Consider the following 17768-nt stretch of genomic DNA (forward strand, 5'->3'; position numbering starts at 1 on the left):
GTAAGGTGACTGTTACTGTATATTGTCTTTGTTCCTTTCTGGTCTACTACTTTTAGGCTCTCTCTTTGCTTAGAGGACCCCTTTTAATACTTTCTGTAGGGCTGGTTTGGTGTTTGCAAAATCTTTTCACTTTTGTTTGTCCTGGAAGCTTTTTATCTCTCCTCCTATTTTCAGTGATAGCCTAGCTGGATATAGTATTTTTGGCTGCACGTTTTTCTCATTTAGTGCCCTGAATATATCATGCCAGTTCTTTCTGGCCTGCCAGGTCTCTGTGGATAAGTCTGCTGCCAACGTAATAGTTCTACCATTGTATGTTACAGACTTCTTGTCCCGAGCAGCTTTCAGGATTTTCTCTTTGTCACTGAGACTAGTAAGTTTTACTATTAGAGGATGGGGTGTGGACCTGTTTTTATTGATTTTGAGGGGCTTCTCTGTGCCTCTTGGATTTTGATGCTTGTTCCCTTTGACATATTAGGGAAATTCTGTATTATAATTTGCTCCAGTATACTTTCTGCCCCTTTCTCTCTTTATTCTTCTTCTGGAATCCCCATTATTCTAATACTGTTTCATCTTATGGTATCATTCATCTCTTGAATTCTCCCCTCGTGGTCCAGTAGTTGTTTCTCTTGCTTAGCTTCTTTTTTCCCCGTCATTTGTTCTTCTATATCACTGATTCTCTCTTCTGCCTCATTTATCCTAGCAGTGAGAGCCTCCATTCTTGATTGCAGCTCATTAATACCTTTTTTTATTTCAGCCTTAGATTTTAGTTCTTTTATTCTTCCAGAAAGGGATTTTATTTCTCCAGACAGTGTTTCTCTAATATCTTCCATGCCTTTTTCGAGCCCAGCTAGCACCTTAAGAATCATCATTCTGAACTCTAGATCTGACATATTACCAATGCCTGTATTGATTAGGTCCCTAGCCGTCAGTCTGCCTTTTGTTCTTTTTTTTTTTTTGTAGTGAGTTTTTCCACCTTGTCATTTTATCTAGATAAAAATATATGAACGAGAGGGGTGCCTGGGTGGCTCAGTGGGTTAAAGTCTCTGCCTTCGGCTCTGGTCATCATCCCAGGTTCGTGAGATCAAGCCCTACATCGGGCTCAGCATGGAGCCTGTTTCCTCGTCTCTCTCTGCCTGCCTCTCTGCCTGCTTGCGATCTGTCAAATAAATAAGTAAAATCTAAAGAAAAAAAAAGAATATATGAACGAGAGAATAAAATACTAAAAGGGTGGCAAAGACCTCAGAAAAATATACGCTAACCAAATCAGAAGAGACCCCAAACTGAGGATAGAACAAAGGGGTAAAAAGAAATTAAAAAAAAAAAAATATATATATATATATATGCATATACACACACACACACACACATATGTATTAGACTAGTGAATAGAACAGAGACACTCACTTGATTTTGGGTGTATTTTGGTCTCTTAGAAGAAACTACCTCTCAAAATTTAAAAAAAATATGTATACAAAAATAAGGGTAAACATGATGAAAGGATGGAATATAACTGTAAAGATGAAATTTTTTTTAAAAATTCTAAGAAAGGAATTGATAAGGTAAGTTGGAAAAAGAAAGAAGAAAAAAAAAAAAAAAGAGGAATGTGCTCAGGCTGGAGACTAGAACAAAGCCCTGTGCTAGATTTAGGGTATATTTTGATCTATTAGAAGAAATTGTATCCAAAAAAATTTTTAAGAAAAAAAACCCTATGTGTATACAAAAAATTAGGTTAAATACAATGAAGGATAAAATAGGACTATAATAATGAAGGTTTAAAAAGGTTTTTTTTAGAAAGGTTATTGGGGTTTTTTTTTAATTTTTATTTATTTATTTTTTAATTTCAGTGTTCCAGATTTCATTGTTTATGCATCTCACCCAGTGCTCCATGCAATATGTGCCCTCCATAATATACACACCAGACTCATCCAACCTCCCACACCTTTCCCCTCCAAAACCCTCAGTTTATTTCTTGGAGTCCATAGTCTCTCATGGTTCGTCTCCCCCTTCCAGTTCCCCCAACTCACTTCTCCTCTCCATCTCCCCATGTCCTCCGTGTTTTTCCTTATGCTCCACAAGTAAGTGAAACCATATGATAATTGACTCTCTCTGCTTGACTTATTTCACTCAGCATAACCTTTTCCAGTCCCATCCGTGTTGATACAAAAGTTGGGTATTCATCCTGTCTGATGGAGGCATAATACTCCATAGTATATATGGACCACATCTTCCTTATCCATTCGTCCGTTGAAGGGCATCTTGGTTCTTTCCACAGTTTGGCAACGGTGGCCATTGCTGCTATGAACGTTGGGGTACAGATGGCCCTTCTTTTCACTACATCCTTATCTTTGGGGTAAATACCCAATAGTGTAATTGCAGGGTCATAGAGAAGCTCTATTTTTAATTTCTTAAGGAATCTCCACACTGTTTTCTAAAGTGGCTGCACCAATTTGCATTCCCACCAACAGTGTAAGAGGGTTCCCCTTTTTCCACATCCTCTCCAACACATGTTGTTTACTGTCTTGTTAATTTTGGCGATTCTAACTGGTATAAGGTGGTATCTCAATGAGGTTTTGACGTGAATCTCCCTGATGGCTAGTGATGATGAACATTTTTTCATGTGTCTGTTAGCCATTTGTATGTCTTCTTTGGAGAAGTGTCTGTTAATGTCTTCTGCCCATTTTTTGACATGATTATCTGTTTCTGTGTGTTGAGTTTGAGGAACTCTTTATAGATCTTGGATATCAGCCCTTTATAGGTCTCGGATATCAGTTCTTTATAGATACTGGATGTCTGTACTGACATTAGCGAATATCTTCTCCCTTCTATGGATTGCCTCTTTGTGTTTTGTTGACTGTTTCCTTTGCTGTGCAGAAGCTTTTAATGTTGATGAAGTCCCAAAAGTTCATTTTTACTTTTGTTTCCTTTGCTTTTGGAGACATATCTTGAAAGAAGTTGCTGTGGCCAATGTCAGATAGGTTACTGCCTATGTTCTCCTCTAGGATTCTGATGGATTCCTGCCTCACATTGAGCTCTTTCATCCATTTCGACTTTATTAGAAAGGTATTGTTAAGATTAATTAGTTTTAAAACGTTAAAAGAAGAAAGAGGAAAGGTTTTAAAAAATTAGAATAAGAAAAAAATAAAATTAAAAAAAAATTTAACTTTGCAAGACTAAAGGATCATGGGGAGAAAGCCATGAATTTCATGCATTGCTTTCCCCTATCTCTGGAGTTCCGCTTTTCTCCTTTATTGATGAACTTGGTCTTGGCTGGAAGTTCTTGCTGATCTTCTGGGGGAGGGACCTGTTGTAGTGATTCTCAAATGTCTTTGCCCGAGGCAGAATTGTGCCACCCTTGAGAGGGGCCAGGCTAAGAAATCTGCTCAAGTTCGCTCTCAGGAGTTTTTGTTCCCTAAACGTTTTCTGTAGAGCTCTGGAGGGTGGGAATGAAAGTGGTGGCCTCCCAATCTCCAGCCTAGAGGAGCCCAGAACTCGAGGCCCCACTCTTCAGTGCGACCTTGGAGAAAAGCGGTCAGTCACTCCTGTCTCCCTGGTCTCCAACCGCACTCTGAGCTCACCTGGCCTGTGACCAAGCGTTTCTATCTCTGACACACAGCCCCGTTTGGATTCTCCAAACCCAGCAGATCCCTGCCTCCAGAGGAAGAAGGTAAGTCTCCCTGGATCTGCCGCTTGTGGGATCCCTGCTCAAAGAGCAGTGGTCTGACTGTGCCGCAGATCACGGTTTGAGGTAACCCCAAGCTGAGAGCACACTCCTCTGCTCCATCTCTGTAGTCAGCTTCCCCGCTCCAGTACCTGCAAACCCTGCGACACTCAGACACCCCCAATCCTTCTGTGACCCCGCGGGACCTGAGACCACACTGTCCCCATGAGGGCTCCACCCCCACTTAGCTCCTGGAGTGATGTCCCTCAGTGGTGCTGACTTCTAAAAGTTCGGATTTTGTGCTCTGTTGTTCCACCGCTTGCCGGGAGCCGGCCCCTACCCCCATCTATTTTCCCATGGCTTCAGATTCACTCCACACGTCCTACCTTTCAGAAAGTAGTCAATTTTCTGTTTGTAGAATTGCTGCCCTTCTATTCGATCTCCTGTTGGGTTTGTAGGCGTTCGGAATGGTTTGATATCTAGCTGAACTCCCAGAACTGATGTCGTTTCAGTCCACTACTCTTCCGCCATCTTGCCTCAGTCCCCTTCACCTTCCTTTTTAAAGGATAGATCTGCTGAATGTGGAATTACTGGTTGACAGCAGGGTTTTTTTCTTTCAGCACTTTGAATATAGCATTCCAGTGCCTTTTGGCCTCCATTATTTCTGATGAGAAGTCAGTCAGTCCTTGTATTTTTGTTCCCTAGTACTTGGTAAATTATTTTTCTCTTATTGCTTTCAACAGTTTAGTTACAATATGTCTGAGTGGATCTCATTATTTTTATCCTGATTGGAATTCATTGAGCTTTCTAAGTCTGTAGAGAAGTATTTTTCTTCAGACATAAGGCACTGTCTTGCTTCTCCAACCTAAACCCATCTTTATCACCTCAAACTGGAGGCAGATATTGTCTGTAATCTACTAATCATGAATTAGAATAATATAATCAGCTGTTTCAAATAGAGTTTTCCAAACAACCCCTGTATTTGTTATCCTAGAGCTACTCCAGTTATGTTCATCATTTGCCTTGGGTTCAACTAACCCGCAAAGGCTCTTTCTGCCTCTAATAGCTATTCTCTCCACTGTGGTTTTCTTCCAGTAGTATGATCTCTCAGCTTATAGGCTTCCAGAAAGTTCTGAACAGTTTGGAATGTGTGCTGGCTCACCTTACTTTCTAGCACTATCTAGGAATTAATCATAAAAATATCTTTTCTGGGGTGCCTGGGTGTCTCAAGTTGGTTGAGCATCTGCCTTTAGCTCAGGTCATGATCCCAGGGTCCTGGGATTGAGCCCCACATCAGGCTCCGTGCTCAGTGAGGGGGCCGGGAGGAGTCTGCTTCTCCCTCTCCCTCTGCCTGCTGCTCCACCGGCTTGTGTTCACACTCCCTCTCTCTGTCTCTGTCTCTCTCTGTCTCTCTTTGTCTCTGTCTCTCTCTCTCTGTTAAATAAATAAATAAATAAATAAAATCTTTTTTAAAAAAAGCTTTTCCATCATATCTAGAGATTTAGAATAAGAAGAGAAGTTGGAGGGAAAAAAAAAAGAAGTTGGTTTCAATGCTCAGCCCACCATCCTAATCTTGTTTTTAATACAATAGAATCAGAAGAGTCTGGCTTTTTAAAGAGTCTGGCTTTTTAGAATAGAGGTTTTTGGGGCACCAGCCTGGCTCAGTCAGTGGAGCTTGCAACTCTTGATCTCAGTGTTGTACATTCGAGCTCCACGTTGGCTGTAGAGATAAACAGACGCCTGGATGGCTCAGTCGGCTGGCCATCTGTCCGACTCTTGATTTCAGCTCAGGTCATAGTCTCAGGCTTATAAGATTGAGTCCCGCAACAGACTTGGGATTCTCTATCCCTCTCCCATTTGTGCACGTGGGTACCCACGCGCACGCTCTCTCAAATAAATAAATCTTTAAAAAAAAATAAAATATTTAAGAATAAATGAAAAAATAAAATGCAGGTTTTCAATAATATCTTTTTTTTTAAGATTTTATTTATTTATTTGACAGAGAAAGATCACAAGTAGACAGAGAGGCAGGCAGAGAGAGAGAGGGAAGCAGGCTCCCTGCTGAGCAGAGAGCCCAATGTGGGACTCGATCCCAGGACCCTGAGATCATGACCTGAGCCGAAGGCAGAGGCTTAACCCACTGAGCCATCCAGGCGCCCTTCAATAATATCTTTAATGAAACTTTGGAAGGCTTTGGTTCTCCTGGATAACTAAGAAAATGGTTTAGTGACCTGTGGTTTCTTTTTCATTTTTTCCTAATTCAATTTTCCTTTATATAAAAAATAATAGACATTTTAAGTTTAAAAGGATAGCAGTCATGTGGATTTCACCTCAGTTAGAAAAAGAATCTCAGTGTTTCTTCTTACCTCATACCCAGTATTACTGATCTTATTCTTGCCTTAGAAATGATGAATCAATTCTTACATTGAATTTTCTATGTTTCATCTCTCACTGTGTTGTGTTTTACACTATCAACAAGTAGCTAAAGTCCAAATACACTCTGTTCAAGTTTGAACCTGAATCCATAAAAATCTAACCCATTTCCTTCTCTGACAGAAGTCTTTCATTTTGCTTTATGCTTTCGGACTTTTACCTACAGTTGTTTGTTTTCTTTTTTTTTCTTGGTTTTTTTTTTTTAATTTTTTAAAGATTTTATTTATTTATTTGACAGAGATCACAAGTAGGCAGAGAGGCAGGCAGGGAGTGGGAGGGGGGAAGCAGGCTCCCTGCCGAGCAGAGAGCCCAATGTGGGGCTTGATCCCAGGACCCTAAGATCATGGCCTGAGCTGAAGGCAAAGGGTTTAACCCACTGAGCCACCCACGTGCCCCTTTTTTTTCTTATTTTTAATCAAATATTTTAAAGGATTTTTTTTAAGATTTTTATTTATTTGAGAGAGTCTGGCAGAAGGAGAGGGAGAAGCAGGCTCCCTGCTGAGCAGGAAGACCCTGATACAGGGCCTGATCCCAGGACCCCAGGATCATGGGCCGAGCGGAAGGCAGAAACCACCTGGCCTACCCAGGCACTCCAAGAATTTTTTACTTAATAAATTGCTGTAAAGAAATGATTTATTTTCTGCATTTTGCTTGCAATCATACAGGACGTAGAGTGTAAATGAGTATGTCTTTTAGAGAAGTTAGCTCACTCGGAATTTTCTGTAATTTTATCAACTTGTAATACATTGTTTAAAAAGTCAACTAGTTCCATAGTATTTTAAGATTTTATTTAGTTACTTGAAAGAGAGCAAGAAGAGAAAGAGAGCGCACACACACAGGGAGAGGGGGAAGCAGACTCCCCACTGAGCAGGGAACCTAACTGGGGGCTCGATCCCAGGACCCCAGAATCTTGACCTGAGCCAAAGGCAGGTGCTTAACTAACTGAAGCACCCAGGCGCCTTAGTTCCATAGTCGTAGTGATCAGGATCTCTGCCATGCTCCCTGAAGTTACCCGCTAAAATCTCAACAGCTCTTGCTTCTAATATTTATAGCCCTGTTTCTAAATGGCATGCTTAAACTACCCGAAAGTTCCTTCCATGGAAGAAGAGGATGCAGCTTCTTCAACCAAGTTACATGCATTTGCTTCCCCTCTCCAGGGTTAGCTAAATCAATATTCGGTGTTTATATTTTTATGAACATGAAATTATTACTCAAAGTTGTATTATCTGTTGCTGTGTAACGGATTACTCTGACATTTAGTGACTTAAAACAACAGTATTTATTATCTCCGAATTTTTCTGAATTAAGAATCCGGGTATGACATAGCTGGGTCCACTAGCGCACGGTCCCTCCCAAGGCTGTAGTTAAGGTGTTTGCCAAGGCTGCGATCAAAGCCTGACTGGGGAGGGATGTCCTTACAAGCTCATTCACGTGGCTGTTGCCCAGATTCAGATCCTCGTAGGTCCTTAGACTGAAGACCTCAGCGCCCTGCTGGCTGATCAGAGGCTCCCTCAGTTCCTAATCACACATTCCTCTTCATCCAGCCGCTCACAACATGGCGGCTTGCTTCATCAGAATGATCCAGCAAGAACTAGAGAGAAAGCAAAAGAAAGCTAGACAGAAGTCATGGTCTTCATAACCTAATCGAATACTATCCATCATTTTTGCTGTATTTTAGTAATTAGAAATGAACTCTTTACTCCGTGATCTCACAGTTGAGAAGAAGGGGAAGAAGGTACTACGCAAGGATATGAATACCAGGGGACAGAGGTCATCTCTGCTACCTTAGAAGGCTGCTTCAACACAGATGAACCAGTTAAAATGCTGTAATAATGTTTCTTTTTGTATGCAACTCTTTGATAACTCCAGAATTAATAATCACTGCTTTTGTTTCCTTCTTTGTATATGTTCACTTTTCATACTCTACTCCCAAACTCTATGCTATAGTTTCAGGGCTCCTTTCTGTATGGGGAAGTACATTTGTTAATCTTCGGTTCCAGTTTCACTCCCCTGGAGACAGTACTTCTGCTTTCCTTTGGATGGTTTATTTTTAAGTCCTCTGGAGTCCTTTAACAGCCAAATTGCTTTGGCTTTCTCCATCTGATGAATCTCCTACATCTGGACCTTGTGTATTTTTCCATTATCTTTGTCTGTTTCCTTGTTTTGAATGAGCACTTTTTCCTGTGGCTTCCTGAGAAGGATTGTATGGCAAAGTATAGAATTGTAGGTTGTAAATTGTTTTTCTTTGGAATGCTTAAGGTATTATTATTTCCTTGCCTTCTAGCCTCCAGTGTTAATACTGAGAAGCCTGCTTTTTTTTTTTTTTTTAAGATTTTATTTATTTGCGAGAGGGAGTGCACATGAGCAGAGGGAGAAGTTGTGGGGGTGGGGGAGAATCTCAGGCAGACTGAGGGCTGAGCATGGAGCCCAGCTCAAGGCTCCATCTCATCACCCCAAGATCATGACCTGAACTGAAACCAGTCTGGCTGACACTCAACTGACTGAGCCACCCAGGCACCCCTTTGCTATTGTTCTTACATCTAATCATTTGTGATTTTTTTTTTTTCTCCTGTGAATGGTCTTAACATATCTTTTGTTTACCCAATATTCTAAAATTTTGTGATAATATGCAGGTCATCTTTTTTAGTTCATTGTCCTTGGGTAATCTGTGAGACCTTTAAGAAACTTGAGTTCTGGGACACTTGGGTGGCTCAGTGGGTTAAGCAGCTGCCTTCGGCTTCGGTCATGATCCCAGCATCCTGGGACTGAATCCCACATCGGGCTCTTTGCTCGGCAGGGAGCCTGCTTCTCACTGTGCCTCTGCCTGCCACTTTGCCTGCCTGTGTGTTCCCTCTCTCTCTCTCTCTGACAAATAAATAAATAATAAATAAAATCTCTTTTTAAAAAAGGGAATCTTGAGTTCTTCAGTTCTAGAAAAAAATTTTTTAAGTTTCTATATATTTATTTGACAGAGAGAGAGCCTGTGCACAAGTAGGAAAAGTAGCAGGTAGAGGGAGAAGCAGGCTCTCCACTGAGCAGGGAGCTCATCACGGGGCTCGATCCCAGGACCCTGGGATCATGACCTGAGCTGAAAGCAGACGCTTAATGACTAAGCCACTCAGGTGCCCCATTTTTTTTTAAATTCCAGCATAGTCCATATATATTACTCTATTAGTTTCAGGTGTACAACATAGTGATCCAGCAGTTCCATACATGACTCTGTGCTCAACAAGACAAGTGCACACCTAATCCCCTTCACTTATTTCACACATCTCCCATCCTACCTTTCCTCTGGTACCATGTTTGTTCTCTATAGTTAAAAGTCTGTTTTTTCATTTGTCTTTTTTTCTTCCTTTGTTCATTTGTTTCTTAAATTCCACATATGAGTGAAATCTTATGATATTTGTCTTTATCTGACTGACTTATTTCAGAATTATACTCTAAATGCATATAAGTTGCAAATAGCGAAATTTCATTCTTACGGCTGAATAATATTCGTGTGTGTGTGTGTGTGTGTGTGTGTGTACCACGTCTTCTTTATCCATTCATCTATCCGTGGACATTTGCACTGTTTCCATAGTTTGGCTGCAATAAACATTGGGGTGTGTATATCCCTTCAAATTAAAGTTTTCATATTCTTTAGGTAAATGCCCAGTAGTGCAATTACTGGGATTGTAGGGTGATCATAGGGTAGCTCTATTTTTAATTTTTTGAGGACCCTCCATACTGTTTTCCACAGTGGCTGTAGCAGTTTGCATTCCCACCAACAGTACACAGGGGTTCTTTTTTCTCCACATCCTTGCCCACACTTGTTGTTTCTTGAGTTTTTCTATTTTAGCCATCCTAACAGGTATGAGTTGTTACCTCACTGTGGTTTTGATTTGCATTTCCTGAGTGACATTGAGCATCTTTCCATGTGTCTGTTGGCCATCTGTGTGTCTTCTTTGGAGAATTGTCTGTTTAAGTCTCCTAATTTTGGGGGGTTACTTGGGAGCCCTTGGTGTTGAGTTGTATAAGTTCTCTCTGTATTTTGGTCACTAGCCCTTCATGGGATTTATCATTTGCAAATATCTTCCCCCACTCAGTAGATTGTCTTTTTGTTTTATTGGTTGTTTCCTTTGCTGTGCACAAGCTTTTTATTTTGATGTAGTCCCAGGAGTTTATTTTTGCTTTTGTTTCCCTTGCCTCAGGAGACAGACATACACTGCTGTGACCAGTTTCGGAGAAATTACTGCCTGTGCTCTCTTCTAGGATTTTAATGGTTTCCTGTCTCACATTTAAGTTCTTGCCTGCTTTGTCAAAGATTAATTGACCATTTAACTGTGGGTTTATTTCTGGGCTTTCTGTTCTGTTCCATTGATCTGTGTGTCTGTTTTTGTGTTGATACCATACTTTTGATTACTACAGCTTTGTAATATAACTTGAAATCTGGAATTGTGATACCTCTCGTTTTGTTTTTCATTTTCAAGATTGCTTTGGCTACTCAGGGTCTTTGGTGGTTCCGTACAAATTTTAGGATGTTCTAGTTCTGTAAAAAGTTGTTGGTATTTTGATAGAGATTACATTTAATCTGTAGATTGCTTTGTATAGTATGGACATTTTAACAATATTTGTTATTCTAGTCGATGAGCATGGAATGTCTTTCCATTTCTTTATGTGATCTTCAATTTCTTTCATCAGTGTTTTATATTTTTCAGAGTATAGGCTCTTCACTTCTTTGATTAAGTTTATTCCTAGGTATTTTATTACTTGTAGTACAATTATAATTGGGCTTGTTTTCTTCTCTCTGCTTCTTTCTTTCTTTTTCTTTTTTGAGAGAAAGAGGAGAGGGACATAGAGAGCGAGAAAGAATCTTAAGTAGGCTCCACACCCAGTGTAGAGTCTGAGATGGAGCTCAATTTCATGACCATGAGATCATGACCTGAGCCAAAATCAAGAGTCAGATGCTTAACCCACTGAGCCACCCAGGTGCCCCAATGGAATCGTTTTCTTGATTTCTCTTTCTGCTGTGTTATTACTAGTGTATAGAAATGCACAGATTTCTGTACATTGATTTTGTATCCTGCAACCTTACTGATTCATTTATCAGTTCTGCCAGTTTTTGGTGGAATTTTTAGGGTTTTCTATGTAGAGTATCCTGTCATCTGCAAATAGTGACAGTTTGACTTCTTCCGTACCAATTTCGATACCTTTTATTTCTTTTTGTTGTCTGATTGCTGTGACTAGGACTTCCAGTACTCTGTTGAATGAAAATGGCAAGAGCTGGTATCCTTTTGTCTTGTTTTTGACCTGAGGGGAAAACCAGTTTTTCCCCACTGAGTATAGTGTTACCTGTGGGTTTTTCATGTAAGGCCTTTATTATGTTGAGGAATGTTTCCTCTAAACCTACTGTGTTGAGGGTTTTTACCATGAATGGATGCTATACTTTTGTCAGTTGCTTTTTCTGCATCTATTAAAATGATCATATGGTTTTTATCCTTTCTTTTGTTGATGTGATGTATCATATTGATTGGTGAATATTGAATCATCCTTGCAATAATGGGAACAAATCCCACTTGATAATGATGAATGATGATTTGACTATATGTTGGATTTAGATTTGGTTTGCTAATATATTTGTTGTTTGTATGATCTGTCCATTGATGTAAGTGGGATATTGAAGTCTCCTACTGTTACTGTATTACTATCAGTTAGTTCCTTTATGTTATTTTTTTTTAAGATTGATTTTATTTATTTATTTATTTATTTATTTGACAGATAACAAGTAGGCAGAGAGGCAGGCAGAGAGAGAGAGGAGGAAGCAGGCTCCCTGCTGAGCAGAGCGCCCGATGCAGGGCTCGATCCCAGGACCCTGGGATCATGACCTGAGCCGAAGGCAGAGGCTTTAACCCACTGAGCCACCCAGGCACCCCGTTCCTTTATGTTATTAACTGTTTTATGTATTTGGGTACTCCCATGTTGGGTGCATAAATATTTACAATTAATGTATCTTCTTTTTGGATTGTCCCCTTTATTATTATGTAGTATTCTTTGTCTCTTGTTACAGTTTTTGTTTTAAATTGTGTTTTGTTCAATACAAATATTGCTACACCAGCTTTCTTTTGACATCCGTTTACTAGATAAATGGTTCTACATCGCCTCACTTTCAATTAGCATGTATCTTTAGGTCTGAAGTGAGTCTTGTAGGCAGCATATAGATGGATCTCAGTTTTTTAACGATTCATCACCCTATTTCATTTGATTGGAGAACTTAGTCCATTTACATTGAAAGTAATTATTGATAGATTTTGTATTTATTGCCATTTTGGTACTTGTTTTGTAGTTGTTTTGTACTTCTCTGGTCCTTCTCTTGCTCTTTTTCATAATTTACTGTCTTTAGTGATATATTTGGATTCCTTTCTCTTTATTCTTTGCATATCTATTAGTGGTTTTTGATTTGTGGTCATCATGAGATATGTATTAACGTCTTCTGAATATAGCAATCTGTATTAAATTGATGGTCATTTAAGTTTGAACCCATTCTTTACTCCTCTCTCTCTACTATTTTAGCTACATAGTGTCATATTTTAGGTTTTTTTATTTTGTGAATTCCTTGACTGATTTTTAAGATATATATATATATTTTTTAAGATTCTATTTATTTATTTGACAGAGAGAGAGATCACAAGTAGGCAGAGCAGCAGGCAGAGATAGAGGGGGAAGCAGGCTCCCCGCTCAGCAGAGAGCCTGATGCGGGGCTCAGTCCCAGGACCCTGAGACCATGACCTGAGCCTAAGGCAGAGGCTTAACCCACTGAGCCCCCCCGGCGCCCCTAAAGATATACTTATATTTTTAAAGATATCCTTTTTATTTTTTAAAGATTTTATTTATTTATTTGACAGATAGAGATCACAAGTAGGCAGAGAGGCAGGCAGAGAGAGGAGGAAGTAGGTTCCCTGCTGAGCAGAGAGCCCGATGTGGGGCTTGATCCCAGGTACCTGGGATCATGACCAGAGTGAAAACAGAGGTTTTAACCCACTGAGCCAGCCAGGCGCCCCTTAAAGATATGCTTTTATTGTTTTGGTGTTTCCTACATCTCTTACTCTTACTTACAGTCCTTTCTTCTCAAGAGTCCCCTTTAACATCTCTTGTAAGGCTGGCTCAGTGGTCATGAACTCCTTCAGCTTTTGTTTGTCTAAGAAACTCTGTCTGACCTTCTGTTCTGAATGATAGCCTTGCTGAATAGAGTATTCATGGGATAGGTATTCAAAGGGGAAAAAGGGGATTTTTTTTTTCCTTTTTTTGAATATGTCCTAGAGAAGTCCCTTAGCAATCCCTGTCCCTCTAGGACATGATCTGAAATGAGTAAACTATTCTCCCTCCCCACTGTCCCAGGCATTTTTCAAATTGCTGCTTCTTTGCTGAATGGCTGTGGGCTGTCAGGCTGGCTTTTTATGGGCAGGGTCTGAACTCCTGTTGCCCTTCAGGCTCTCCCAGAACTGAGCCTCCTGATTTTTAAAATGCCAGGCTTTAAGCCCCACTGGTTCTAAAACTCATGAAATTCAGCTCCCTTTCAAAGCCCAAATGTTATGGGTATCTCTTTTCCCTGTGTGAGCTTCCAGGTAGGATAATGTTTCTCTCCCATTTCCACTCCAGTGCTCCCTCCCCAGGTCCTACAAGGATGCTGGTTTGCTCTCCACCGCATTTCTGCCCTTCCTACCCTCTTCAGTGTGGCCTCTTCTCTACTTTTTTTTTTTTTTTTAAGATTTTATTTATTTATTTGACAGACAGAGATCACAAGTAGGCAGAGAGGCAGGCAGAGAGAATGGAAAGGAAGCAGGCTCCCTGCTGGGCAAAGAGCCCGATGTGGGGCTCGATCCTAGGACTCCGGGATCGACCTGAGCCAAAGGCAGAAGCTTTAACCCACTGAGCCACCCAGGCGCCCCATCTTCTCTACCTTTTGTTGTGGAGTTTGTTCTGCTGGTCTCCGGGTGGTGTTCTGGGTTATTTGTGATGACGTGATTGTTCTCTGACTGTATCCATGGGACAAGGTAAGCTTACGGTCCTCTTAATCCACCACCTTCTCAGCCCTGGAAAATTTTTTCTCTTAACTCTCCTTTCTTTCTTTTCAGAGGCGAGGTCCTTCCTTTGGAACTTACATGTTTTTACCAGCTTTATTCAAATATAATTGACAAGAACTGTGTAACTTTAAGGTGTACAATGCGTATCATTGATTTCATGTACATGTATAGTGAACTACCACAGTATGAATGGTTAACACTTTCATGACCTCACAGTTACTTTTGTGTGTGTGTGTAATAAGAATACTTAAGATCTACTCTCTTTAGTAAATCTCAGTGATACAATCTAGCATTGTTATAATCACATTGTACATTATTAGATCCCCACATCATCTTTTAACTGAAAGTTTATATAGCCTTTTACCAACATCTCTTCATTTCCCCCACCCCTGGGTCTTGGTAAATACCAATCTACTCTGTTACTATGAGTTCAACTTTTTCAGATTACATATAGTGAGATCATAAACTATTTCTTTCTCTGATTTATTTCAGTTAGTATAATGCCGTTAAGGTTCATTCACGTTGTCACAAATTGCAGGGTTTCCCTCTTTTTCATGGCTGAATGATATTCTATCACATATATACCATATGTGGTTTTGGTTTTTTTTTGTTTTGTTTTTTGTTTTTTTCAATTTTTCTTTTTTGTGTATAGTTGACACACAATGTTATGTTATTTTTAGGTGTACAACTTAGTGATCTTGACAGATTTCTACATTATGCTACAAGTATAGCTACCATCTGTCCCATTACATCAGTATTACAGTATCACTGATTGTATTTCTTATGCTGTGACTTTTATTCCCATGATTTACTTACTCCCTAACTGGAGGCCTATATCTCCCTTTCCCCTTCAAACATCAGTTTTTCTCTGTATTTATGGGTCTAACTCTGCTTTTTGTTTGTTTATTCATTTGTGGGGTTTTTAAAATTTTTTTTAGATCCCACCTCAGTGGAATCATATGGTATTTGACTTTCTCAGTCTGACTTATTTCACTTAGCTTAATACCTCTAGGTCCATTCTTGTTGTCTTAAATGGTACAATCTTATCCTTATTTATGGCTGCATAATGTTCCATTGTGTGAGAATATATATAAATACCACATTTTCCTTATCCATTCATCTATTGATGGACGCTTAGGTTGTTTCCATATCTTGGCTATTCTAAGTAATGCTGCAATAAGTATAAGGGTGCATGTATCTTTTCAGATTAGTATTTTACTATTCTTTAGGGAAATACCCAGTAGGGGAATTCCAAGAAAGTGAATGATGACCCAAGAATGGCCTGAGGGAAGTTAGTGGGAGAGCGTGATTTAAAATAACTATTCTGTGGCTTAAGTGATCTGAAGAGTCCATAGTAGAATATGGCCCCAATTGGACAGTCTTTTTCATTTCTTGGGCATTTGGTTCTACTTGATAGATTTCCCTGATTGTTATTTTCCAACTCTCCTTTTTAAATTTGTCATATTTTGTCAGTTTTTAAGTTACTTCATATTTTTTCATTGTTTTTTTAATAGTGTCCTATTCTTGTTTCAGAGATACAAAATCAGATCGTAGCTAAGAATATTGGTTATAATTGGGCATATTTTTATTTAAGGGAGAGTAGATTTTTTCAGTTCAGTTTTGTATTGTTTCTGTTATTTTGTTGTTTTAGTTCTTCTGTTTCCTAACAATTTCTTTCTGTGTTGTAATTTTGTTCTCTGTCATGGTACATCTCATATTTCTAATGGTCTTTGGTTGTCTCTCCACACTGAAAGTTTTTTGGAAGCACTGGAGTCAGGGCTTAGAGACTGATATATTTTACTCTGATGAGAAGGCACTAGTCTGCCCTTTCACAAGGGGATCCCCCAGATGAAAATGAATATATTTGTTTTTTTCTCTTGTATTGGTAAGTTTTTCTAGAGTAATCTTTGAATCTTCCATCAGCTTTCTAGGAGCCATGCTGGGGAAGGAGACTTGGAAGGTCTTACCATTTATGATGTCTTTTACTTAATCCCTCTCTTTTCATAAATCTTACTCTCAACTGCAACTGATGCCTCTGGTTCCAGGTCCTCCATGGTTCAGCCTCACCCAAGATTAACTTCATTTTTTGGAATGAGGAAGCACAGAAGTCTGATTGTGGGTATTAAAGAAATCTTAAAGGTCTTAATGAAACCCCTTAAAAATTTTCAGCCAGGCTTCTTTTTTGCACTTCTGCCCCATACCCATCTTCCAAGATGATCAGTACCTTCCATTCTTAGGTCTTTCTGGGGTCCCACAGCACTAGAGGGCTTACTTGTGTTACCGGTAGCTTGTCTGCCCATTTCAGGCTTAGCTTTAGCATTGTCTGGCCTGCTAAATCATCTATCCCCTTGTGTACCTTATTTCCACTTCGAAAATTTTATTGACATCTCTTACTATCTTTTGTTACCTCTGCTCCCATTTTATTTATCCTTGGGTTTGACTTTTATTCTTTTGTTCTCATTTTAATAATGCTTTAAAGGATAGAAGAGAGAACATACCTGTTAGTCTATTGCATTTAAATAGAAGTCTCCGAATATTTTTTTAATCCTCATCTGGAATTGTCTTCATAGCCTATATACTGATGACATGGTATATACCCCTTCTTTTTTTGATACTGGTGACTTGAAATGATAGTTCTGACCTGTCAAAGAGGGAATTTGCTATTGCTGGCTAGCACTGAGAAATCCTAGGCAAGAGGTTTAGGAAAAGACATACATTGATACGATGGGAGCATTTTATGAAATGCATCAGGAAACAAACTGACTAATAAAAATTCATGCGTGCGCTGCCTCCCTGTGGTAAGTGGGTGTAACTGACAACTGTAAATGTAAATTGTCCTAATTGGGTAATACTGACATTATAATTTACTTATTTGATGGTTTGAGGGAATACTTCTTGGATATATTCATAGTTCTTAATGAATCCAGTGTTGATGATAACATTCTTTAAGACTTAGAGTTAAATAATACTGAAAAGTAGATCTAGTAAAAACAGTGAGGGAAGAAGCCTTCAAGTAAATCTAAAATAAGATCTCACGTCTGTGCATTATCCCATTTAATTACCTTGAATAACGTGATGTCCGATAGCATGGCTATAGACCTCTGTCCCTCCCACCATAATTCTGAATTGTGGATGTATATCTAGGACTGATTGATCAGATCAGGCCATTTCAAGAAAGTGAATAATAACCCAAGAATGGCCTGAGGGAAGTCAGTGGGTGAGCATGATTTAAAATAACTATTCTAGGGCTTAGAGAACTAAAAGTCCGTAGTAGAATATTGCCCATTTTGGAAACTAAGAATAATGCTAGTACTTCTCCAGTTTCCTTGGGATTATATCAGGCTTCTCATTGTTCTTTAAACTGAATTACGATTCTTCTAGCCTATATTTTGGGGGCTGAATATGAATCAAGCCTAGGGAGTAATTTGTTTTCTTCCCATTGCAGAAGAAGCAACTAATGAGAAATGTCTTTATTTTGATTGGATGTTGGTTACATGGTTATATACATTTGTTAAAACTCATCACCCTTTACACATAACACGTATACATTTTATTGCATGTAAATTATACCTCCCATCAGCTGATTTTAAATGGGTATCTTGTGGACTTCTAAGGAT

The 17768-nt window shown here is 39.3% G+C and overlaps 1 protein-coding gene across 2 annotated transcripts in view; it reads left to right on the forward strand.

The window, feature by feature from the left end:
- The window catches only part of TRMT1L (tRNA methyltransferase 1 like), a 52920-nt gene that overhangs the window by 27877 nt on the left and 7275 nt on the right, over positions 1-17768 (forward strand). The window lies entirely within an intron of this gene.

This window comes from Lontra canadensis, unplaced genomic scaffold, assembly GCF_010015895.1.
Source record: "Lontra canadensis isolate GAN:19392208 unplaced genomic scaffold, GSC_riverotter_1.0 scaffold24, whole genome shotgun sequence".
In the NCBI taxonomy this organism is placed as follows: Eukaryota; Metazoa; Chordata; class Mammalia; order Carnivora; family Mustelidae; genus Lontra; species Lontra canadensis.